The sequence below is a fragment of the Paramormyrops kingsleyae genome, chromosome 13 (genome assembly GCF_048594095.1).
Source record: "Paramormyrops kingsleyae isolate MSU_618 chromosome 13, PKINGS_0.4, whole genome shotgun sequence".
NCBI lineage: Eukaryota > Metazoa > Chordata > Actinopteri > Osteoglossiformes > Mormyridae > Paramormyrops > Paramormyrops kingsleyae.
Genome location: NC_132809.1, coordinates 19,654,681 through 19,680,308, shown reverse-complemented (window position 1 = coordinate 19,680,308; position 25,628 = coordinate 19,654,681). Strand labels below are relative to the sequence as shown.

Below are 25,628 nucleotides of genomic sequence, written 5' to 3'. Positions count from 1 at the left end.
GTTTCTCTAAAACCGACGGCCCTATTGATGCTGTAGTCCCAGTGAATGACGTCCATGGTTTCTATGGAGTAAGCGTGAACAACAATAACAACAACAAAATCATATATTAAACTAAAAGTAACACATTTGAATGCGCGAATCGTTTTATTAATAAAAGATCGTTTCCTTCCACATAGTGAATACGGATTTGAACGCTGGGGAAGAGTATTTTAATAGTCACATTTCATCATTTGTGTTGCTTGTTGCAAACGCCTCTTTCCCTGCAGACTCTTATTTAATATCACTGGCGTCACACAGCACTGCACAAGCTGTTTAACTAGAAAGTTCCTTAATATTTCTTATTTGAGAAGGAGTGTGTGTGGGGGGGTACTTAAAGCTTTCGCCAAGACAGCGGGCAAACGCATCTTTGAAACACATGTCAGGAATGCAAGCTGACAGCTAGCTTTGAAGTTGCGCCCTAAGTTTCGGATCTCTTAGCGAGGCCGGGGTGAGGCCGAACTTATCTGTTCGACGAAGGGGTGGAGCCTCCATGACTGCGCCTAACGTCTAACGAGGAGACGGAGCGTGTCTAACCACGTCTAATGGGGGCGGGACCTAAGGCCACGACGTCCAACAAGGGGGTGGAGTCTGGCGCGAGGACAGGTTTGCTCTTGTGAGTTTGTCAGCTCCCTAAAAATAGACGCGCGGTATCGGCAGGAGTAAGTGTGTGCTCATGTCACACTGTATCCATAGGAGTCATTGATACAGAGTATCTATATCCAGCGAGGCACTGGGGAGAAAGGGGTGAGTAGTTAAAATAGTACGAGCGTTACACAGAGACCTCATTGAGTATGAGGGGGAGAGAGAGGCACGCGAAGTAAAAGCGCGAGAGATCGTGAAGACTGAGCAAAAATCTGGCATATTACATTAATTAGGGGGATACATTAATGTGCCGGATAATGTATCTTCGTGCTTGGAGCAAGTATTTAAACTCTGCCATACTGTACGAATCGTCTGCTCTCAGCAGCCATGTAAAAATGTCATCTGGCGGAGCATGCTTTTTTCTGTTTACTTGCTGTAACTGTTTGATCTGGGAGTTTTCCTACACTTGTTTGTAGCGCCGCTCGTACGTACCGATTGTTTTTTTTGTTTAAATGATTCGCTAAAGTATTATGACCGAGCAAATGCTTCGGCACAGGCAAGATACGCAGTTAGGGCTTCGGAAAAAAAATGGTAAAATCTGACGGATATTATATGATTATGGTGAGGCAGCGAGGGAAGGGGTAGTGCTGTTTGACAGCGCCCCGTTCAAGATGTACGACATTAATTGCTGTAACTTATTCTTACGTTACACATAAGCAGGGTACAAGTGATATGGCTGTATTGGTGATTTTAAGTGTATTTTCGGATAACTTCCAATTTGTACAACATTTTCGTTGCTTGACAAGACGCCTCAACTTAGCTGTATGATTTGTAGTCCGTGTAGTTCCGGAAGAGCGCCTTGCTCTAAGTTCAGTCCAACTGGACACAAAGTCCAGGCGGTAGAGAGCAGATGTGCAGTGATTGTCTGTCATCACGGTGGAGAGCTCAGGGGTGGCCAGGGTGCGGCTGGCCGCTGACTTTATATGCCGCGGTGTCGGAAATAAGTGCTCCTTTCTGATGCGCCATCTCGCGCCGCCGCGGCCCCTGTTCTACGACGTCAATGCCCTTTTTCTAATCTCTTATGAATTGTGATCATCCACTTATTGATTGTTCAGAATAACTTGCATTTATGTTTTAAATGTCGTTGTAACATCTGACGTTAATCACCGTTAGGTTTGAACGACTGCATTAGTGTGATTCCCTATTTATGGACATATATGTATAAACCTAAAAACCCAAAAGCGGCACATCACAAGTTTATAAGGATAACTGTTTTCTCGGATCTTACCTCCAAACTGCATTCGTGCTTAATGTAGTGTTAGGCTGCTGCCTGTACTGTACCGGCGGATTGACGCCAGCGTATCCATCGTACTGTCATCCTTAGGCGCTTTGCAAAGTTATACACGGACTCTGTTTTCCGATCTCTGCTGTTTTAATTTCTTTGGAAAAGAGTTGTGTCCGATTTCCCCAGTAAAGTCTTTATTTACTGGTTATTTTGTTTTGTTTCATGCAAAAGTTGCATCTGCGTACCGTCGTTCTTAAGGATGTCTATTCGGTTCTGAATTGACTTAAGTCAGTTTAGGAGATTATCACTGGATTGTAGGATAATACTGGGCACCTGTATTTCCCGAACACTTATGAAACGTCGCCATTTTTAGTGCTCGTTTTTGTTTATATAAGCCAATGTTTAGTCCTGATCTGCTTTTTGAATAGTTTTAAATCCACTTCAGATATGCATTAGTTTTAACAAATGTATAAAAACAGCTGCAATGTAGAGAGGATCTGGATAAATGTTCGTCACCCACTAGCAGGGGAGTCCTGCCCGCTTCGTAATGGACGCTGCTCATCGCTGTGCCTTAACCGCACTGCCGCTCTGGGTTCCCCCCGAGCCCCCGAGGCTGCCAGGGTGGCACGTGCTGAAACAGCGCTGGCTGCCGCGGGGTCCTTCGCGGAATTCTCACTCTCCACTGTTTTTTTTTTTTTTTTTAACTGATGGCATGAATATATTTATAATGTCTCTCCATTAAAGGTGTAGACCCCTTGTCTGGGCACCTTGTTCTGTGTGTTCTCTGTCTCCGCCTGACCTTGGTGTGCCTGCGAATCGGGCGAAATTAATGTAGCCTCTTGCCAAAATTATTTTGAGTTACCCTGTTCTCCCGAGTTTAGTATAATGGATCAGCTTGAATCGACTCAGGTCTCAGACATGGATTGTAAAGGCTCGAGTGTAAACGACTGTACTGTGTTTGGAAATGAAGGAAAAGGTCTTCATGGATTTATAAGGAGACTGTTTGTGGACACTGTTGTTAATGGATGGCCTGTGATTCTAATGGCTGTTTTGCTTTTTTACCCCTTTGGAAGTAAACATGGTGAAAGTTTCATTCCCAGGCAGTAGTAATAAGACTATTTTTCCCGGATGCTCTTTCAGGCTTGCACAAGGAATAGACATAAACGTATAACTGGAAGGCACAATAAGGACAGCTGTGTCTGGTTTTAGTTCAGTTCAGATCCATTTCTGCTCGATGTAATTTGCTGTGGTTTTTCAAGAAGATTTTTAAAAAGTCCTCTTAAAATCCCTGATTTTTGAGACACTTTATTTTAAAACCCGTGGTTTTGAAGTTTTGTAGATTAGTTGAACCTGTTAAGAATGTGATTCTGGCACCACCTCACTGTACTGAATGAAGTAGCTCTCCACTGTCTATTTGTAAAGAATGCATCCTCTCCATTCAGTCACACTGTAGCTTTGTTTTTTGTTTTTGCCTGTTTTTGAAACACTTTTTCACCAATAAAATACATTGAATACATTTCTATGAAAACGCTTAAGATGTTTACAAATGTAACACATGATAAAAACATGTAGGCATTATTAATACATGCTTTATACACACTACATCGTGATTGGTTTAATTTAATTTTGAATGTGAAATACATACATAAAATATCACATAAAATACTGGCCCTGTGAGCGACTGCTGTGAGTAGAAAATGCTCCTTATTAAGCACTTTCGCTGTAAAGCATTTTAGCTAATTTATCTTTCACAGTGAACTAGTTACATTGCAGACTAGTAACATAGGTGTATATATACTATTTTATAGAAAACAGATCGCGTATTTTTTCTCAAAGTTTATATTGTAGTTTATTTGACATCGATTCTATATTTCATATTTAATTTTATATACTTCATTTTTGTTTGATATGTTACTTTTTTCATTTTGTCATCTAGCGTTCATCATTTCACTGGTATCTTGGTCTGTCAGTAATCAAAGTAATTTCTGTCCAGGATGAATAAGGTTTTTTCTGATTCTGATTAATTCTTATATTTATTTTATAACTGTGTAATATAATAAAAGCATGTGAATAGATTAAAAATTAAAAGTGCAAAAATGATTCTGAAAAATACAGTTGAAACAGTGATTAGTGTGATATTGTTAATGGCTTTTGCCACATGATATAATCTGATAACATAGTTGCTATACTGATGAGATGTTTAGGTGTCGAAATCTCTACAGACTTGTTTGAACTAAAGTATTATTTTCCCGTAGAGAAAGATTGTCTGCGGTGAAAATTTATTGTGATAAGCGTAAGCGTTGCAGAAAGTCTGAAGCACTGATCTTTGTAGTCATCTTGTAATACAGTTCGCTGTACTCACAGGGCACGGGCTTAGCCTTCCGCTGGTTGTGTCCTGTTATGTTTACTTAGCGGTCTTGCTGGTGACAAGGCACACTGCACTGAGTCGTCATAAAGACCACAGGAGAAAGGCTTAGCCTTCACCCTTATTATGGAAAACTGAAACTTGTCACTGATGTCCATTAGAACTAGCAGCCATTGTCTTCAGTTTCATGTGAAATCCTTGAAATGTATAATTGGTCATTCTGTCTTTGTTAAAACTGATTTTATGCCCCAAATAAATCTAACATTTTTTAGATACAAAGTCACTTTGTTGTTTTGTGTATAACTCTTGGCTCACTTCTGTGTATTAGAATCAGAATCAAAATCACTTTATTAATCCCTGTGGGGAAATTCTCTTTCATTACAAAAACAAACTCCTGATGAAAATTAAAGTATTAGGTAATAACTTTTAATAGGAGTTTGTAGGTAAATGATATACTCCTTGAAAATGTGTTTACTGAAATAGTGTAGATGTTTATTGGGTAATTGAGTTCTTTATTTAAGGTACAAAGTTTTATCTTATTATGCTGTGTTTTAAATATTATTGGTGGGTTTTTTTGCCTGATTTTAGGAAGATTTTTTAATGGTTGCCAGTTGTCAAACCTTAGTTCCCAGCCCGAAAGTCCAAAAGCCTTATGAAATGATGTAAAAATAAAGAAAAACATTGTCGGAAATGAATGTTTGTTTAGATCCCATACTGCTGTGTGACGCACACCTTTTAAGCGTATAATTTTCATGTGAATGTGCTCTTTTGAGTGTATTATATGGCAGGCTGCGCTGCCTGTGCCGGCCGCGCTCTGCCTGTGCCGGCCGCGCTCTGCCTGTGCCGGCCGCGCTCTGCCTGTGCCGGCCGCGCTCTGCCTGTGCCGGCCGCGCTCTGCCTCTGCCATTTGCTTCTGATTTAGTAATAAGCGTTCATGCATTTGAGTGTGACTGAAGCTCGCAACCATGTCTGCTATTTAGGTTTTATATAAAACGATACCATTCCATAGCTGTTTCTTATTCTGTTTAAATAATTAATTCCATCTTCTGAGCCCTTTTAGCACACCCTGGCTGTGTAATGTGCCCGAAGTATCGTGTGCCAGGTGTGCGTGGTACTAAATGGGCCGTGTGGGCATGACGAACACAATCAGACAGTGCAGAACTATCCCTTTATCTAATTGCTTTTTGCGTACATTTTAAACAATGTAGTTAGATTTTAGTACATTATAATGGTGTTTCATTAAATATGTGCAACCCCCAATATACACTCATATATCTGTGTCCTACATGACAGACAGTCAAGTCATTGATTCTTCCATAAAACTGAGTAAAATGCCACACACACAGCCCCCCATCCCCCCCCTCAGCCATGGCACCCAGTAGACAGGGCCATACAGCATGAAGGGGGAGAGGAAGACAGCCATCGGACTCACCTGACAGAGCTTTGGATGCACTCTGCTCTGATTGCATCGTGGGTGGTTTGACGGGGTTTTTTAAAGTTAAGAATGAATATGGAGTACGTGTGTTTTATCATTATATTAGCAAAGAGAAATTCACATCTGTAAAAATGAAGAAAAATTCACCACAAGAAATCTTGTTACAGTCATAGTATGAAATGTTATATTTACATGTAATGGAAGGCGTTGCAGGTGATTGCCGTTAGTGTAGGTTTATCCACACTTCCAGTCAGTGATGAGGTGCGTATCATCACTACAGCTGACTGAAGGTTAGGAGCTGAAAGTGCACAGTGGCTTCTGGTAATTTTGATGCGCTGATGGCTGGTGCTTGTTTACCACCCTGCATCCATGGGGATAGCAAGCGGACACGTGCCGAGCCAGTCTGTTAGCGTGCCGTTGTTTTCACAGAGGTGTCAGGATGCATTAGCGACCAGACTGGGCCTAAAAGTCTCCCACCAGCCAAATGAGAATTTTCCTGCTTGTAGGTGGTGTGCATGTAATTAAAGAAAAAGGAAAAAAACAACTGAAAGACAACTGGTGACACCTGTGCAGTATGACTGATGTTTTCCCCAGTAGACTCCCATTAAAAATGAAAGTTCTTGTTACTAGACAGCAGAGTGTTTTTGATCATTTACGGAAAAGCAGGTCTCAAGAGAATCAACAGTGAGGTCACGTCTACCCCCACCCTCTCTTTCTACAGATATCAGTAATATTTATCGGCACTTGTGATTAATCCATAATCACAATGTAGGATGATGGGACCAGAACTTGTTTTCCTTTGTATGATTGTTTCACTTTTGGTTTGGAAATACTCCGATCTCTTTGGTTAGTACTTTATGTTCTTTCTGCATAAATCAAGAAAGCTTGATGCTGCACTCTACTACTGTACCAACATTTCTCATGTGCTTCACCGTAGGATTTGGGCCCCGTTGCACCGCTGCCTTGAACAGGGCACAGCATGAGAGAAGTGCTTGTCCAACATTGTGAGCATTTATCAATTGTAAACTATCTACTATAGCTGTGTGGCTGCATCCAGACATTTTGACGTGTAAAATAATAAATCCTCAGAAAAAATCGTTTAAGCTTAGTGCCATGGATTGAATGTCGCTCAACATGCACCAGCGATTCATTTTTAGTTTTTTTTTTCCTGTTTGTTTTTAGCAAAGTTTTTGGATTCCCTCTGGGAAAAATTTATGTAAAAGTAGTCTCTCCTTTGAACTTATAATTGAAACTTAGAATTATGGGCATAATTAAGAATTAAAATATTTGTAAATATCAGTTATAAAATGGTCTCGATTTCAGTAGAGGAATGTGCTCAATCACACTTTTGCAAAGACAATTATAATCCTGCTGTGAAAAAGAATTTGTTGTTTTTCTTCTCCCATTTCTTGAGCAATTGACCTGCAGTTTGTAAATATAAATAAGTAAGATATTGGCAGAAATTGACAAATGAAAGTTAAATTACATCTGATAAAGAAGGTGACTAATGGATGGTCTAGACACTGGTTAGCAGAACCACAAATCATCACCCTGAGCATCAAAAACACATCAGTGATGGAATGGAGTCTTCAAAAAAATGGAGACTTTATGTGTATACGTTAGCTCGTATTGCCATTAGGCTTCCAGTGTGTGCTGGTTCATAGGCACATGCGTCTTTCTACACTTTAACAACCAGTCCTCTAGCAATTATAAATTAAATTCCCAGGTTTGTTAATGAAGAGACATCATGCTTGAAAGTCTGAAAGTGTCTTGCTGGCCTATTTACCTTCCTGCTGGCTCATCCTCTGTCCCGGCATGTTTCTGTGGGATCACATGGATGCAGGGAAGGAATTTTGTAGGTTGTGGGCTTGCAATGATGGGCTCAGAGAATCTTGTGGGGATATGAATGGGGTACTTGGCTTTATTGTCTGAATTAACTCACTGAGAGAAGGATCACGTAAACAAAGGATCATTAGCTGAAATGCTTCTGCTTTCCTCGATATATTTCTTAAACAGAACAGCATATTTATAATGAAAGGAGTTCCCAGCACTGTCTCTAAGGTGATTTGTAGCAAAACAGAATCTCTGTGGTTCATGATTTGTTCTCTGGAAATGTAATGGTGCGTGAGAATAAGGGCACAAAATGTCTTGCTTTCTTTGCTTAATGGTTTTACTTCTTCTCAGGGGGCATCAGCACCCTTTATGTGACAACCTGTTCGCCCTCCAGGCCTGGTAGCGTTAGCGACCATAAGCTAAGACCTGCTTACATTGCCTGTGGAGCAAGCCCCGCTGGAAATGACAGGGAGGTGCATCATTCAGCCCAAATGTTATGACTCAGAACTGGAAAAGTGCACGAGACGAGAGGAGATCTCAAATGTTAAGGGGAGAAATCAGACAGGCCTGTTGATAATTTCATTGCGTAACCAAACAGTATTTTTTTGGCACAGCCTCACTCTGCCTCAATGCTGCTCTTGCTGTATCTTGCTTCAACCCATTTTTTTGTCCTCTTTTAACACTTACTGTAAACCTGTTTTAACTGTTCCCACACTGTCACTGAAACAGCATAGCATGGTTTTCTCAGCTAATGCCCATGATTGTGCTGAGTTACAGTTGTGTTTTGAGAGTGATTCAAAGGGCAAAGGTGTTCAGGGCTTAGTGTCCGTGGAGCGACGCCAATCTGGGAACCAGCGCAGCAAGGAAGGAGGTGCAGATTGAATGAGCGTTTACCAATGTGAGGTGTTTTTCTGAGCCTCTTTCTCCTCTCCTCTTCTGGGCTGCAGCTTGCGGGCAAACAGGCAGCCCTGTGTGTGTTTCAATTGACGGTCTATTTCTGGTCTCCACCAAGTGAATTTTTCTACTCAATTGCATCACATTACAGTCCCGCAGGCTGATGCTAACTGCTAGCGCAGCTGAGCAGAGTGCTTCCGCTCGACATTCATCAAGTCGCACGCTGCTCGTACAGTGTGATGGACTTCGTTGCTTGGCACCAAAGGCCTGGGATCTGTTTGACTCTCATGTACAGGATACAGGAAGCCATCGTGCGTTTCTGGGTCCACTGAGGAGCCGTAGGGCGATCTGGCTGCTTTGAGCAGATGTCGTCCCGCATTTTGGCTTTACTCTATGGCAAAGAATGATTGCATTTATCTACTAAAAACTGTATTGCCTCACTCATTGACAGTCGTTTGCTTGGTTCTGAAAATTTATGGTCCAGGTGTTCGTATGTATATTATCCTTAATATCTTTACACAACAGTAATCTTAGTCATCTTAATTAAGATGGGAACTAGTTTATCACTAATTAACTGCATCAGATATAGCTCGGGAGGTCTTGGCTTGGGGGCGTTACAGGGGGTTATCTTGCACTACGCTCAGGAATAGTGCTGCCTGATTGCAGCCCGTGGGGTGGGCGGCGGTGGGGGCTGTGTGGGCGAGGCTGAGCGGCCGCTAACACGGGCTGTCAGCGCAGAGAGCTGCTGTTTACGCTGTGCCATTGAATCACTGACTCTGAAGCTTCCCCCTCTCTCCCTCTCTCTCTCTCCTTCTCCCTCCCTCTCTGTTTCTCTCTCCAACATTAGCAGGAAACAGGAAGCCAAAGACAAGAAGGAGCTTCTGAAGACCGAAGGACAGTAGGAAGGGCTGGATAGAGCTTCTCCAGCAAAGAGGGGATCGCTGCTCTGATTGCTGGGTGAGTTCGTCCTTCTGAAAGCCTCAGTAGTGACACCGAAGTTCCTTGGGGTCATGGATAGCCACTGTTTTGTGCTGTTTGATGCTCTCCTTGCTCTTAATTCAGTGTGAAAACACATTTTGTCTTTTGGGCCATGTTGTTGACTGGAGTTGAGAAAGTGCTTCTGATGAAAAGCTCATGTTCCTCTTTTATCCTCTCTTTCTCTACTCTTCTCTTCCCTGAAATGGAATGGGAAATGGGAATCTATTAGGCAAATTGGATTGCCACAGTGTGCGGTGCACCGTGGTCTCATCGCAGCTTGTTTTGTCAGCCCCGTGCTACACGTCTTGTAATAAGGGATTTGAAATAGCTGAGAGCGCAGTGCAGTCATTAATGCTTATGAAGTTTTTAATGTGCGTCTTCCAGAAGGTTTCTGTGGCAAAGGTTCACTGCGAAGGCTTCGTTTAGCGGACAGGCAGTGTCTGCATCATATCCATGGAAATACGCCTGCTATTTTGGTTGGTGGGAGACACGGGAATAAAATTAACCCGGGTCCTGGAAATAGGAGCTTGGGTTTGGGCACCGAACCGGCACAGTATTTTAAAAGGTTTCTTTTTTTGTTTTCTTGCTAAGTTCTCCCTGCGGCTTGAGATTGATGTTCATTAGGGACACTGTAGGCTGGCGTGCGGGTGCAGTGTGAGACGCACATAACAGTACAGCTCCAGATATCTGAGGCCTGCTCTGAAGAACACACACGCACAACTCGGTAAGTGGCGTACTCTCCCGGTGGTGTCCAGTCAGCCGCCCCCCAGCGGCAACAGCGGTGGCGGCGGTATGTAGAATGTGACACCCTCTGGTCCTCTCCACGGATGCCTGTGACTCTGCCCGTCGGACAGGCTGACCACAAGCTGGTGCCCGACTCAGTTTTAAATGCGCCAGGAATCAGTATTTCCGGGGGGGGTTTGTCATGCAGTTTTCACTCAGACTTGATTTTTTTAATTTGAAAATTACCGTTACATGGGTCTGCAATGCTGCTTTTCATATGTTTGTATCAGATGTGCTGGGAAAAAAAAGTGTTGGCTAAGCGCTTGCCGAGCGGCCATGTTGGGATGGGCACTATGTAAAAACAAAGCTGTACTGAAATTGATGGCGGGGAAAGTAGGAACTGCGTGCACACAGTCGTCGCATTAATCAGCTTTGCTTCCTTTACGTTTGGCTTTTGGAACAGCCCCCCAGAAGGGAATGTCTAGGGTCCCTGTGGGGCTGTCCAGCAGCCAGCTCCGGGATGGATTTAAAACCAGAAACCCCTGGCTGCCTCCACTGGTACCACTGGGCGTGCGCGGCCGCACCTTTGATGCTAAATAGGTTCCCCGGGATTCGAGAAACACACAAGATAAATAGAGAAATCAAATAAAAACGTGTTTCTAAATATTAGCTCCTCATCCTGCTTTCCTGTAGCCACACAGAACAGCCTGTGTCGGCCGTAAATAGGTTTCTCTCAAGCTTGCCAAACAAAACCGTCTGTGAAGTTTGAAGCTGCACAGATTAACTTTATAAAACACGCTGTTAGATTGCTGCCATGGCTTCCAAACCAGAGAGGTGTGGATCTAGGCCCAGTCTTGGCTCCAGTGACTGAACCACGCGTCGTCTTATAAATATTTAGCACAACGTTTTTTGTTTTTGGTTTTGGGAAAAGTTACCGCAGCAATGCTTAATAAACCACATCTTTATATACGTATTTTTGCACCGTCGTTAAATGGGTGTGTGATGAAAATAATGCTGGTTAAATAGCATATGACACGCGATATTTTAGGTAAATGTGAATGTCTTAGACATTATCATGCCAAACACAAGACAGCTGAATTTATTTTTGTTCTTCTTCATTGCTAGGAAAATCTTCTGCTTATTGCTGATGAGTGACCATCTGTCTTATTTGGATACTGTCATCTGCTTTAAGAAGGCATACGCGGGTATCTCAGTATCTGCAAACCTGCCTCGATTTGGATTTCATGGCCGTTCCTAATTTTGTAGTGTTTTTGTAGAAACTGTGCAGATATAGGCTTCAGGGCAGGACTGTACAATTTCAGTAACACACGCAAAGCACTAGAACAAGAGGCTTTTTCTGTCAGCGATTAGCCATGCACGGCATTTAGCAGGAGAAGGAAAAATGATTCACAGGGTTCGCTCAGAGAAATCTCAACGCGCACGTAGTGTTGCTGGCTGAATGCTCCTCTTGGCCTGTTTTGTGCTGGACCAGCGTGCTTTCTGGGATGTGTGAGGAGGCGGGACACGGCCTGTGGGATCACGTCCTTCTGTCTTGTTTCCTTTGTTTGATCTCTGGCTGAGGGGGTTCTTACTATATGCCCTTCTCCATGCTTTTTGACCCCTTCTCTGCATAAAGTCTAGGTACTTTCTGAATCCAGTGCCAAGCAAGATGTTTTTAGTTGATTTCAGAGCCGAGAGACTCGTGTCTTTATGCCTTTCCTGACCTTCCTCATCCACTTATCCAGGTGAGAGTTTCAATACTTGGCTACTCACTGAAACGGTATTGATCAAAACCTTTGCTCAGTGATGTAATTTCCAGAACGTGTACTCAACCACTTTCCTGCCCTGTTCTTATTTGGACGGAATGAGGATTAAAATCCTTGCCTTAATTGAATGATCCGTGCTTTGATCTGTGTGAAGGAAAGTGATAAAGGTGTAAGGAGAGCTAAGCCTTCCAGGTATCCATTTCCTCTCCAGGGGGTTTCCCCTTCAGACCCGGCTCATTCCCGCAGCCATGCAGGTCTCTTCCTGATCCTCCTCCATGGGCCAGTCCGCTCCTGTTCCTCTCCGGGAGGGTGTTTCCCCTTCAAACCTGGCTCATTCCCGTACCCATTCAGGTCTTTTTCTGATTCTCCTCCGTGGGCAAGTCCGCTCCTGTTCCTCTCTGGGGTGTTTTTCCTCTTCAGACCCGGCTCATCGCCGCAACCATGCAGATCTCTTCCTAATCCTCCTCCGTGGGCAAGTCCGCTCCTGTTCCTCTCTGGGGGGGTGTTTCCCCTTCAGACCCGACTCATCCTCGCAGCCATGCAGATCTCTTCCTAATCCTCCTCCATTGGCCAATCCGCTCCTGTTCCTCTCCGGGGTCGTTGGTGTCTGGGTCAATGTCTCTTGGTCACCTTTGTCTGATACAAGAAGTATTTCTTAACTGTACCGGGCACATGCATCTACAGTCGTTCAGAATTCTCCTGCAGTTACTTATTTAGCAGGTGCATTTATCCAAAGAGATGTGCAGTGCCAGTTGCTGGAGCCATTGCCATTAAAGGTTTTCCTGAAGGGCACAGCAGTGGCATCGCTCTGACCATGGCAGTCAAGCTGGCGGCCTTCCGATTGCAGGCACGGTGATCCTCATCTGCAGCGCCGCACCCTTTCCAGCGTACCATGGACTGGTATGCCTTCCAGTTTATCAATAAGTATGATCATTATTCTGTTTGTGATTATAATTATAAAGAGAGAGATTGCCTATACTGGCTCTCATGGGTGACTTACAGAGACTCTCAGTGGTTTGTGGGGGAAGCAGCCACATCCTACGAGCTAACATGTGGCCTTCCCATGTCCAGTCACTAAGCTTTTTCTAGCCATGTTTCCTGCACTATCTAGCCTACCTGCTTAGCCTGTTAGCCCTGAGAGCCACTACCTAGATAAGCTCTATTGCTGGGTTAGTAGGACACTAATATTCCACCGCTGCTTCTTGATTCGTTCATTCTTTCAGAGTGACAGACAGATACAGGTATATCAGAAGTACAAAGAAGACGTAGAAATAAGCGGGTGAATGCAGACATTCCTGTGTATGATGGCTGTGATGCTTTGTGAGGCTCTTCAGAGAGAACAGATGGGTGAGGAGGGACCCTTTGAAATTGTGTTCTGTATAACATGAGCGCGTTGAGCCAGCGATGCTGCCGTCAATGGGCCGGTCTGCCTGATGCTCCGTCTGCTCATAGCCTGCAGCTTTTCAGGAAGCGAGTCTTTGACAGTGCACTGTGCATAGTTAGCTAGCTCCCTGTTGCTTGGGAGCATGACCTCTACAGCTTAGGCTAGCGTGTGGATGTCCAGGGTAGGGTGCACTGCCTGCAGTGTGCTGCAGTCATGCATTAATTACGCAGCAGATGCCTTTAACCAGAGCGGTAGTGTTTGTTGCACCTGTGCTTGCTGGTGTGGTGAAACAGGACCAGAAGTTCACACGTGGTTAGACACATCTCTGTCAGGGAGGGGGGCTTCCAATCTAGTAGCCGCTTAATTTGAAAAATGTATGGCTTTTAGTATGTAAAGAAGATGTTATTGTTCAATCAAACAGGTGGTCACCTCAGGACAGAGAGGGGGCCAAACGTGGGGCCTTTTTGAGTGACTAATGATGAAAGCAGATAGTCCCACCCCCGCCCCCCACTGCCACCACCCTGAGAATGTCTGCTGTTCTCTGTGCGTGTGGCTCCTGAGGTCGGCTCAAACATTAGTGTGGTCTTGCCGTGGAGTGGCTTGGGGGAGGGGTCCCCACCCCTGCACCTGTGCGCAGCATAACTTGCAGCCAGACAGCAGAACTTGCCGGAAGCTCACAGGAGCACCTCTCAGGGAGGGCTGATGGGAGGAGGGTGGCTGAACTGCCGCCATCTTCCTTTCGGGGCCCAGACTGCTGATGCTGTGAAGGGTAACGAGCTTCACATTTAGTTACATAGGTGATGACAGTGCTTGGCTGTGCGGGTCAGGGCGCTGTGCTTATGAGCGGAAGGTCGTCGCTTCAAACCCAGTGGTCTGCAGTCTGGTTTCCCTGCTGGGCTTTTGAGCCAGACCCTAACCCCCAGTTGGTCCAGAGACTGTCTGATTCTACTTTCTTAAAACATGTATGGCATAGAAGTATCTGATAAGTAAATAAACCCCCCCGAATGCCATAGCAGAACCAGGAGGTGGTGAGTACTTGAGTGGGGGGTGGGCTGTCACTCTGAGAGGGGAAGTCACACGCGATGTCGTTCGCAGAGCCAGTTAAGCGCTGCTTCCTGCATCCATTTACACAGGTTTAATCTGCCTGGATTCATTTCAGCCTAGTTTTATGTGAGAAACATGAATTGGGAAAGTAGGCCTCTGATTGTCTGGGGTCTTCTGAGTGCCCATGGCCGCGTCACGCTGTGAGATGCGTGTGATGGCCATCTGGAGAGAACAGCAGCAATGAGCGCGTGTCTGCGCCTAGCAGACCCCTCTGGGTCGAATACGTCTGTGTTAAGCATTTGTCTGTGCTGTGCAGACTCTGCAGAGCTGAGCATGTCTCTGCTGAGGGTAATCCTTCTGTGCTGAGCACGACTCTGCAGAATGGACCCCTCTGTTCTGAGTGCGTCTCTGTGCCGAGTGGACCGCCTTGTGCCATGCACGTCTCTGAGTACCAAGTGTGCCAAGTGTGTCTCTGGGCCCAGTGGACCCCTCTGTGCCGAGCCTGTCTCTGTGCCGAGCAGACTTCTTTGTACCAAGTACGTCTCTGTTGAGAGGAGCCCACTGTGCAGTGTGTCTCTGTGCAGTGTGTCTCTGTGATGAGTGTATCTCTCTGCTGAGCAGAAAGCTTTGTGTATTCGCTTCTTGTTATGTGGGACGTTTGCCAGTGGTGGCACTTACTTTAACGCAGGGTTTAATTTTTCCATTTAATTCTTTTTCTCACTCTAATGCGGAACTGCTGTGTTTCCAGAATAACAGCTGGGTGTGGATTGTGCTGTCCGCGCTGTGTGAGCCGTCGTAGGGGACCCGCCTCTCTCTCCAGGGTCCTCGTACTCTGGCCCTACTGGGGAACACTGAACACACCCCTGCATGTTTTCCTCCTGACCTTTGACCTTAGCTAGTCACCTCTAACTTTCTAACTTTAGACACTGTGTTTGAACTCCACTGCTCCTTCAATGTGTATTCTTATGAATTAGGAAACATCGTGTTGTATTTTCAGGGAATATCATCGGTATAAATAGTACAGACAATTAACTACTAATTAGACCAATTAAGCCAGGGGAATAGGTTGTAATGAAAACAAGCAGACACATGACCCTACAGGAATTGAGTCCAGCCCTCTTGGTCTAGCATGGAGAGTCTAAAAACGGGCATAGCGGCTTATTTTCTCTCCTGTGGTTTCTGCTGGTGCCGGGAGACATAGCTGTACAGCACTGTGTGGGTCTACTGGGGCAGTATATTGATATATAGAAAGACAATAGTGGACCTGTGATCAGGAGGAATGAGAGCTGTGTGTATTCATGGGGTGGGGGTATTGGAGGAGGGCTCAGCTTGACGTGGACAGCCGATATGCGGCTATCTGAAACTCACGAGGACTGTGACCAGAAGAATATCACATTTAAACTGGGGTGGTCTCACCCCCCTATCCCCCCCTATCCCCCCCCCCCCCCCCAACTCAGTATGAGCAGCTCGTCAAGCTTTTGAGAAAGGGAAAGTATTAAAGTGGTCTCATAAAAATGCGAGGAGAAATGTGGCGTGCTCATATTGCATGAGCGCAGGGTCGCCTGACTTCAGTGGCGCGCCGAGAACCTGTAGGACTGCAGATACGGGCTGGGACGGGTGCAGCTCTCCGTCAGTGGTGCGATGAGGCTGTCAGGGGGGCACTCGGCTTCAGCCTGCTCTGCTCTGCTCGTTTGTCTTGTTGTATCCGTCTAGTAGGCCGGAGGAACCCGCGGAAACGTTTAAACACACTGTTAGGCAATTACTGAAGGTCACCTCGACTTCAAAGTGAAGAAGTATATTTGTTCTCTTTCATATGAGCTAATATTTTAACAGTTTGACATTTAGCAGTATGTTCTGTGGAATCTTCTTTCTCTCAATGTTAATTTGTCGCATGGCTTCACTCTGGAAAGACCTTGAAGTTTTAGGCTTGTGTTTCTAACCGATACTTTCGCTGATGGTATTTTGGACACTTGAGGTCTGACTGCAGACCGCCACTGGGACTTGACCCATCAACCTATTGGTGGGTCCAGAGGATAGTGGTGCTGCGTGCTGCCGACACGCCCGTCGCACGACTCTGCCTGAGCGTCCCCCCCTCTCCTCCGCCCCTACAATCGCAGGCAGGCATTCCTTGCCTCAACAATTCAGAGAGATGTTAAAAATGTGTCTCTGAAGGGAAGCATGCATCAGCTACAATAAATACAATATTTTTTCTTCTCAGAACATCATTAAATGAAATCTTTTTTTTTTTGCCGCATGTAAATTTATGAAGAATTTTAATGAGATGTGCTTATTCTCTTAACCCATCTTTCATAATGGAAATTTTCCAGGTCATTCTGTAATTTACCTGAAAAATACCCACTGCACTGTCTGGGAGACTTTGCACGCACCCCAGCTGTTGAGTGCCTACACTTGCACCTGGAGACGATAAGCGCCCACCTTCTAAGTCGAAAGCGTGACGGCCCCATAGCCGCCAACCGCCCCGCCTGCCAGTCAGCGTTACGGCCTTATCAGCCTGCGCTTCCACCACGCCGCTATGAAAATTTCACTCCCACCGTGACACCTACGGGTTCCTCGGTGATGTCACAAACCACACCCACTTCCTTCCAGCAGGTGGCAGACTCATCAGTAAGTGTTCAGATGTGCACAGTTCTTCCTGTACCACATGTGAATCTCTATTGTTTTCAGAATCAATTTTTATTCACCAAGCACATTGGAGATCGGTGAGCAAGGAATTCCTCCTGCTGCTGGTGTGGCACGTAAACACTTACATACACGTACCTACATGTGCACATGATCAAGATTAGATTAGATTAGATTAGTGTTTTAGGGTGTGCAGGTTAGGGATGCACCGATCGATCGGCCAACGATCAGAACGGGCCGATTTTCAGCCTGATCGGCCTGATCGGTAATCGGCCTGTTAGATTGGCCTATAGCTTGCAGCTTAAGGAAGGAACCATCCAGTTTTGGAACAATTACAAAATCAACAGTGAGTACCGTGGATGCATTGCCAAGCTAGCAGAGATGATTCAGCCGAGGATAGCATGCCTGGGGAGCTCCCAGAGGTCAGCGTAGAAGCAGTGCCATGACGGGCCCTCGCCCCCCCCCCCCCCCCCCCCCACTCTGGGTGAAGCACCTTTGTGCTGATGGTATATCCCCTGCCACTTCACAGTTCTTTTTTTAATCCGTCCTTAATAATATGGGAATCCCAATAATGCCCCTGTGACTCCAAATCGGTAACATATAGCATTTGGTGAGTCACAGATGAAAGGTCAAGGGTCTGTTAGCCAAGCAGTTGTGGATTTTAACGCCTCTACCACTGAAGCTGTGTTGGATAAAATGACAAGTGGCTGCACGTGTTGTAGGTCCCTGTTAACCAGCTTCTCTGCCTTTTTCTGTTCAGACGACAACTCTTTCAGTTATTTTCCTTTAATTGCTTACTGTGCAAGTCATTAATTGATTCATTCCCCAAATTAATTGTCCTTCCAAAGTACCCTCAGCTTCTTTTGGCTGTTTGGAATGTCTGTCACTTTATGGTGTTTGGTTAACAATAGTGGTGTATCGGCTGATCCATGATTCTTGCAAATTTTACCATAATAGTGTGAAATGCAGTTTTACTGCCGCTGTTACTTTTCAAAGTAATAACTCCCTAAAGCTCGATGCTACAGAAGTCCATAGAGGACATGCATTCGGCGCTTGAGACTCATTTCTCACAATGGGGGAGAATTCACCCCTTATGTGTAGCTTATAGAGGGGCAATATAGATTTTTGGCAATAACAAAACTGTGTAGTTTCAGTAGCATTAGCCATAGCATTTTTTATGGAATCCGCTTCCCCCTTTCTTTTCACAAACACTGTTTGTGTGTCTAATTTTTTACTTCTGTATTCCCAAGGTAACAATTTTTATTTTGTTTTCCCGAGAAAACAACTTTGACCACTTTGAGATCATGAGAAAAATAAGCCGTAATAATAACATAACAAGACAGACAAAGATATTGATGGATGTCCTCTATGTACTTCTGCATGATGCAGGGTTGCAGTGAGAAGATACAGATAATGTACTTGTGTGTTCCAGTGAATGGTGCATGTTAAGTTCCTCGCTTTGAAAGTTAAGTAATAAAGTTATGAGTTACATTTGTCTTCCTGGTTTTGATCCAAAAAATGATCAAATCCATGACTCATAAACCATGATACTATCTGAATCGTGACTTTTGTGATCCGTTGCACTCCTAGTTAACTCAACATTCATTTATTCTTAAATGTGCATGTGTGCGAGTGTATGTTGGGGTGTATCTGTGATTCTAGATGAAAGAATGTGAGAATGCAGCCCTTTGAGCTTAACAGTTGCATTTCAGCAGTGGTTACTCATGTGGAATCCCTATTTCTTCAGCTGCCTTCTTTATGAGGCACCCGTCCATTGAAAACAAAGCATTCGGTTGTGGTTTTGCCAACCAAAAACTCAACAAAGGGTTGAAACCCATAAATGCAGAATTGATTATTTAAACTCTGAGTTCTGAACTCCATAATGAATTTAAATGAGAGGTTACACTCTGCCAGATTGACTGGGGCTTCTCTGTCATTTCTAGAAATTGCAGGCTCTGTTATTGCATTTAGAGTTTTCTGTTGGAGGAGGATTGTGGCTTGGACTGCAGTTGTGTCATTATGAAGTTTCTGCATGATGCACAATTTGAAGTATAATCTAGGCCAGGAGAACAAACCAGGAGGTCAAGCCCATAAATTTGCTTGGTTTTCTTTCCATTTCTTTCATAAAAGCCCAATTTTTATCATTTTGCTTTTCTTCCCTGTTTCTACCATAAGTTTGGTATTACTCATACTGGAATAGTAGAGTGATATAGTTAACAATACATGCAGTGTAGTATTTTCTCTCTTCTTTGGTTCTAGTAATAATAATAGAAACACAATCAATTATTTTATAAAGACACAAAAATTATTGCATTTTATATTTAGATAAAAACCTATTTGCTCAGTTTTCTGTGATTAATCTTGATTAATTGTGTTTTAATATTAAAACTTATAAATATTTATGTGCTGAATCCTCAAATTATTGTTGAATGTAGCTTATGTTAGGTAATGTAGGTTAACTCAATGGGGAGTACATAGGTCATTTTCAAAAACTCATTACCATAACATTAATTTTCTTATTTATTTTTTTTTAGTTTGAGGATGGACTCAAATTATACAATTTCATTGTCTAACCTGTCAATTTTGCCTCTGTTGTAGTTAATTTGTTTTGTTATGTTACCTTTTATTTCAGTGATAAGCGAAAAAATCATATCCAGGCCAAGAGTTACTGAGATGAGAAAAAAATTGATAAAACTAACCGAGTATATATTGTTTATTGTGGATTACATGCAATAAAGTTGAAATGTATTTTTGTGTTAATTATTTTGGCTTAACTGTTTTCAGAAGGTTGTTAAAAGATCATCAAAAAGAGCAACAAATGGGAATTTTAACAAACCTAAAAAGTTAAGGCAGTGTCAATTGCTGTACACAAAAAACAATATTTTTCACCATAACTTTAAAAAAAAAAAAAACAAATTCTCAGGTTTGTGAGAATGACTTTTATTTTAATATTTGTTTTGTGGTTTCAGTTAAACTTTCGATCTAAAGATTATTCATTTCCAACAAAAATACTACCTGCAAGCAAGTACAAGCAGAATTTCAATGTTTTCACAAAGGCTCAATGAAGAGACAGCAATAAGAAAACACAGGGTACTGAATTACTGTATAAGCAGCAATGTTAAACTGCATGTATTCTTCATTTTTAATCACACACCATGGTGATTAATGGCATATACCACCTGTACATATAACCTCATATATTAAACAGGAGGGTCGAGATCACTATTTAATCCCCACCGTGTGATTGATCTAAAATATTAAATCTATTTGCAAGTGGCTCTCAACGGAGAAGTCTGACAACTACTGAAGGTACACTTTCTGACATGAACGATCTTAACATTTTAAGGTATAAGCCGTCAGTCAAATCAAACAAAGATTGCAGATTACAATATGTTTATCATATGTGTGCCTCCATCAGTAATTCTTAAAAACAAAACAATCTGGGTAGCATCAGCTTTCCCATGAGACGCTAACTTAATGCTTTGATTTTAACTCTGAATTCTGGGATTATGCGTAACATCACAGCTTGAATCCTGTTGTTTACAACCGGGAAGGAATACTATGGTTTTCTGTTAAAATCTGTGCTCTTTCTATTCTGCCATTTGGGTAACAAAATACTGTGTGTGTTGACGTGTTACTGTGTTATGTATATATGTATATATGTATGCATATAGCCGTGCAGAACTTAAAGAGACCACAGCACAAATTTTTGTTCCACTCATTTCTCAGTTTATGGGTGTGAGTATGTGAATAATATATATATATTTGCAAACTGCAGCCTGATTCTTCTCTGCTTCTCATTAATGAAGGGCTTCTTCCTTGCTTTAAGCTTGCTTCTAGGAGCCTGATGCGAACTGTCCTTGCAGTGCACTTCACACCTGCACTTAATGTTTCCCATTCCCTTTGAAGTTCACTTGATGTCATCCTACGATTCATGAGAAACTGTCGGATAAGTTAACGGTCATATCTGGCATTATAAAGTCGCTTCCACCCTTTACCTGGCTGTTTTTTTGTCGTTCCCAGTGTCTCCTGCTTCACCTTATTCTTGTGTTCTGCTGTCTTACAAATTTTGAACCTGGAAGCATCCTGCTGCTCAGTGCAGCTTCTGTCAGCAGAACCCGGATTAAACCAAGATTTAAAAATGCAAATTTGTTGAAAAATATAGAGTGGTCTCTTAATTTTTTCCTCGGCTATATATAATATATTGTGTACACCCCTTCTGTTGCATTCCCCAGTCTTTTGGCCTGGGCTGCCTGGAATGGGATCCAGGGCCCCTAGTTGGAAGGGGGATGAAAGTATTGTATGCAGTATATGCTGTGTACTGCTTTTTTGTTTTTGGTACCATCCCTAATATAGCAGAAGTGAGGTGGCTGAAATAACTAATTCTGCTGTACAACACAAAAGTCAGCAATTGAGCGGTGCACTGCAGCGGCCAGGTTAACTAGCTATTGTCCTGGTTTTCCTCGTCACAGCTGTGTTTAATAATGAATTTAGCAGGTGTCTGATATCATGGAGCAACATGGGATGACTTGTACATAGTTTGTTAACTGTCATAGCTGTAATTATTCTGGAGTGTTAAACTCCCCACAACTGAATTTCTTCATTTTCTAAAGTAACAGCCCTCTGTGTTATTCTGAATTTCTGTCTGTGTTACTGGCATGTTTGTACAGTACCCATATTACTTATGTATATCCTATTAATGTATGTTCATGACTGATGCAACCTACCCCATCACCCCCCTCCACACACACACACGCACACAGAGCAAGGGAAACACTAGGGATGACATTTGATATTTGCAGTTGGCATTTTTAAATATATTTTTGTAAAAGGAGTCTATAAGGATCTGTATCACTGAACTTCCATTCTTTTAATCATTTATAGCATGAAGTACCACAGATACGATAAACTGAAGCTTGTGTGCCTGCATGTTTGTATTGCAGAGTGTTGGTTGTGTTTAGAGTCACTGTTGCATTGCCTGTTAGGTCGCATGTGTCTGAGTCTGCATGTGGATGAGTGATGATGACAAGACCTTCTGTGTGATAGGGAGGAGATGTAGCAAACATTGCTTTGTTGTGTCGCTTCTGCAGTGTGTTGTTCTCATTAAATTTGCAATTTTAGAGTCCTGTCACATAAACTAGTATTTATTATTTAAACATCCATTTTCCTGTATTTGTTTAATTTGTTTTTCCTGGGTGTGGACAGTGGCCTTGCAGACTGTCAGAAGAGTTGTGCAGGATTTGGAATGTAATTGTACACTTGAGAACATTGCTATTGCTTGTTCTCGGTTTGTTATTATGGAAATCTGTAAAGGTACTGGTGAAGGCGATACTCACTTTAAACACATATTTGATATATATTTAGGGTAGTTTCATTTAGCCCTAGATGTGGCTTATATTTGTGTGTATTGCCATCAGTGTGAGTCATGAGCAGAGCTCCAGACTTTCAAATACTACTTAGAGCTGACACAAGCATTTATTTAAATGTATTATTTATTGCATCTCTTTTATGTATGTTCTTTGTTCTAGAAGTCGAAGTGTGTATATGCAAAATGTTTATAAAATTATTTCTATTGCTTACTTACAAATATATACAGTGATCCCCCGCTATATTGCGGTTCAGCTATCGCGTCCCCACTATATCGCGGATTTTCCCTCGACGCATCACAGTTCTCTGCGGTGTGTGTGTGTGTGTGTGTCTGTGTATATATATGTATATATATGTATATGTATATGTATATGTATATGTGTGTGTCTGTGTATATATATATATATACATATACATTACTTATTATTATTATTATTATTATTATTATTATTATTATTATTATGTTACTCGTATCCTTAGCCCAACATCCACATATCATATGTGTTCACAAAGTGTTTTAATAAGTTTATATGTGTTTAAAGCATGTATGAGAGGTATTTTAAGGATTAAACTATAAAAAAAAATGTTTATTTATATAGTTTTTCTATATCGTGGGTTTTCACCTATCGCTGATGAGTCTGGAACGTAACTTCCATGATAGGCGGTGGATCACTGGAATATCAACTGGATGAATGTAACTTTCAGGTAGATAGTTGTCATCCATCCTTCTTTATTTGTTTATCTAATAGTTAGCCTGGAGCCTATCCTAGGAGTCGGCAAAGTCTCACATTGGCCGAATGACGTCTCTGACGTGTTAATGCAAAGCAGACTGAGCCAAAGAGCTTGTCTGGGGTTTACGGTTCCACGTCCAACTGCCACATCTGGGACATTAAATGCTGCCATGCAAATCATAGAAGTGTGAGTGGGGATAGAGGGAAGAGCTTCAGGGAAAGGTGAAAATGAAAATGAAGTGTCCTCCACCATTGGCAGGAGTAACGACCTACTGCTCCTGCTTATTACTGGGAGAAAAGCTTTCCTATGAGCTTGCTAAGTACAGCTGTGTGCGATTCATTCTTGCATGACTTCCCCAGCATCTGCCACAGCTATGTGAAGGGGTTTGGAATAAAGTCCCAGCTGGCTGTAGTCAATTGAAAGACTAATGGTGCTAGTTATGTAGCATTTGGGCCTCATGTTGGTAAACTAATATTTCATGTGATGCTGGACAGGTAGGATAACTTTGACACGGTATTTTCATCCCCGGAGATGCACCACGTACATTTATCATGGGCAGTTGGTCTTTGTCAGAGGAATTTGGGTTTTTTGCTCAGTCTGGGATCATTTTATGCCCATGTTTAGTTAGCAGGTGACGCACTGAGAAGATTCTGCAGTCCTAGAAACTCCATGCAGGAATTATTTATTCTTGCTCCCCATGGCACACATAGACATGCTAATCTGTGCGCACGCTTTCCTTTGTCCTCCCTTAACACGCAGTAAACATTGACCTGCAGAAAGCAAACATTAGAAAAGCATCTTTAAGAGAAACGGATACAATGTTGAGGAACGGGTCATTGTAATATCCTTGGAAAAACTAAGAATCTCTTCATCGGTTATGTTCAGGCCTGACTGACACAAAGGGATCACTGGGAATTGGCAAGTCCCAGCAGTAATTATGTTACACAACTGTCACTGCAAGTCCAAGAGCTCTAGTTCATTTTTCTCCATCTCATGGATTTCTCACTCCAGTTCTCCATGTGTGAAAACCCATAGCTACCTATAAATGGGCATGGGCTGTGGGTGTCACACCTCTCTCCATTTGCTGCTCTTTTCTTATTGATTTGAGTGTCACTTGTCATTAGGTTCTTATCCATGTACTGTATGGCTGCTAATAGCTTCTGAGTGCTAACAAGAAATGCGTTAATTTACCTTTAAATCACATAAAACCGGCTACATTGGCTAACTGGGTACATGTGAGATCACATTTTTACATCACAGCATATTGCAAATAATGTGGACTGTAGATGCATGGTATCAAATATCTCAGATTTACAGAAGGGCTGCGATGGAAGTTTGATGTGTTTGGTGACCAGTTGTCAGTGAACGGGGGTCTAAAAAAAACCAGAACCTGTTTTTCCATTGGCAAGCCATACCAGGCCGCACAAACATTGCTGCTTCCATTACCATCATAAAGCTTGGCAATCTGTGCCTTGATCCGTAGTAGGAGACCTCATTCAACCAGGCCATTGACTTGATATAATTGTTTAATTGTACAGTCAAGGACAGTTGTGTGTGGGGCCAAGGACAGTCTGTATTTTGCACTGTGCTGTTTTTAAGCAAATATTTTGCACAGTATGCCAAATATTGTAAAAGTGAAATCATAGAGTATTGAAGTATACAAGCTGAATCATTCTTCTCGTTACCCAGTGGAACCCAAAGTCGGTAGTCCAAAATGAAAAGTGTACAGTCCTGTAGTTAGTGGTGCTGTTTATTTTGTAAACAGTGAACGTTTTTTTTCTGTTGAGGCTAGGCCACGGAATGGGCTAGCTAGGCTACTGCTGTAGTATTGCTAGTTGGGGAATGAGAACTAGACTTTTTAGTGAAGCTCTTTGATTATTGTTTGATTATTGTTTGATAATTAAAACATCAGCACCTTACCAGAAACACAATTGGAATACAGATAAATCCAGCACGATTCTGAATGGTGTGTCTTTTTTGGGCTTTGTTCTTGCTTCGGCTCAATACTGGAAACATGACAGATTCATCACATCTTCACATTTGCTTTTCTGGTGTTTTTCTCTTGTCCTGTTTAGCCTGTAACTTTGCCAAATCATACATGCCGCTCACCTTCAGTGGCCTTAGTAGAGACACTCACTCCCCGTTTACTGCCTGTATGTATTTTTTTGTATCTAGATTTGAAACGTATCATTGCTCCAGTGCACACCTGGTTTAACTGTTGGTTTAGGTCTTTCAGAGACTTCTTCATGGGCAGTTTAAGAAAAATATTTCCATCTGGGTCTGAAGGTTGCTGTTTAAGTCATTTTGGATAAAACGGTCTTATCTTTAAATATCAGTATTAAATATTAATTTATAATTTTAGTTAATTGTAGTTAGATAAGTGAAGGGCTGCCGCTAACGACTATTTTTCTACAGATTAATCTATCAGTTATTTTACCCATGGCTCGATTAATCTAAACGATTAATTTTCCTCCAGAGAATCAAACTAACGGTGTCATTTAAGTGAATTTTATTTTGACAACAACATACTTTGTCATTGTAGGGCTTTTAGATGATAGACA

At 42.7% G+C, this 25,628-nt stretch overlaps 1 protein-coding gene across 6 annotated transcripts in view; it reads left to right on the top strand.

The window, feature by feature from the left end:
* The first annotated feature begins 633 nt into the window (after positions 1-633).
* The window catches only part of LOC111846736 (myocyte-specific enhancer factor 2A-like), an 87,102-nt gene continuing 62,107 nt past the window's right edge, over positions 634-25,628 (top strand). For 3 of the 6 annotated variants that reach the window (XM_023817250.2, XM_023817244.2, XM_023817251.2), the window contains exons 1-2: positions 643-783; positions 9,281-9,390. The gene's annotated coding sequence lies outside the window, so the exon portion shown is untranslated. Of the gene's footprint in view, positions 784-9,280; positions 9,391-9,997; positions 10,136-25,628 lie in introns of those variants that run through there. The other 3 variants (XM_023817248.2, XM_023817246.2, XM_023817249.2) reach the window with 3 other exon arrangements.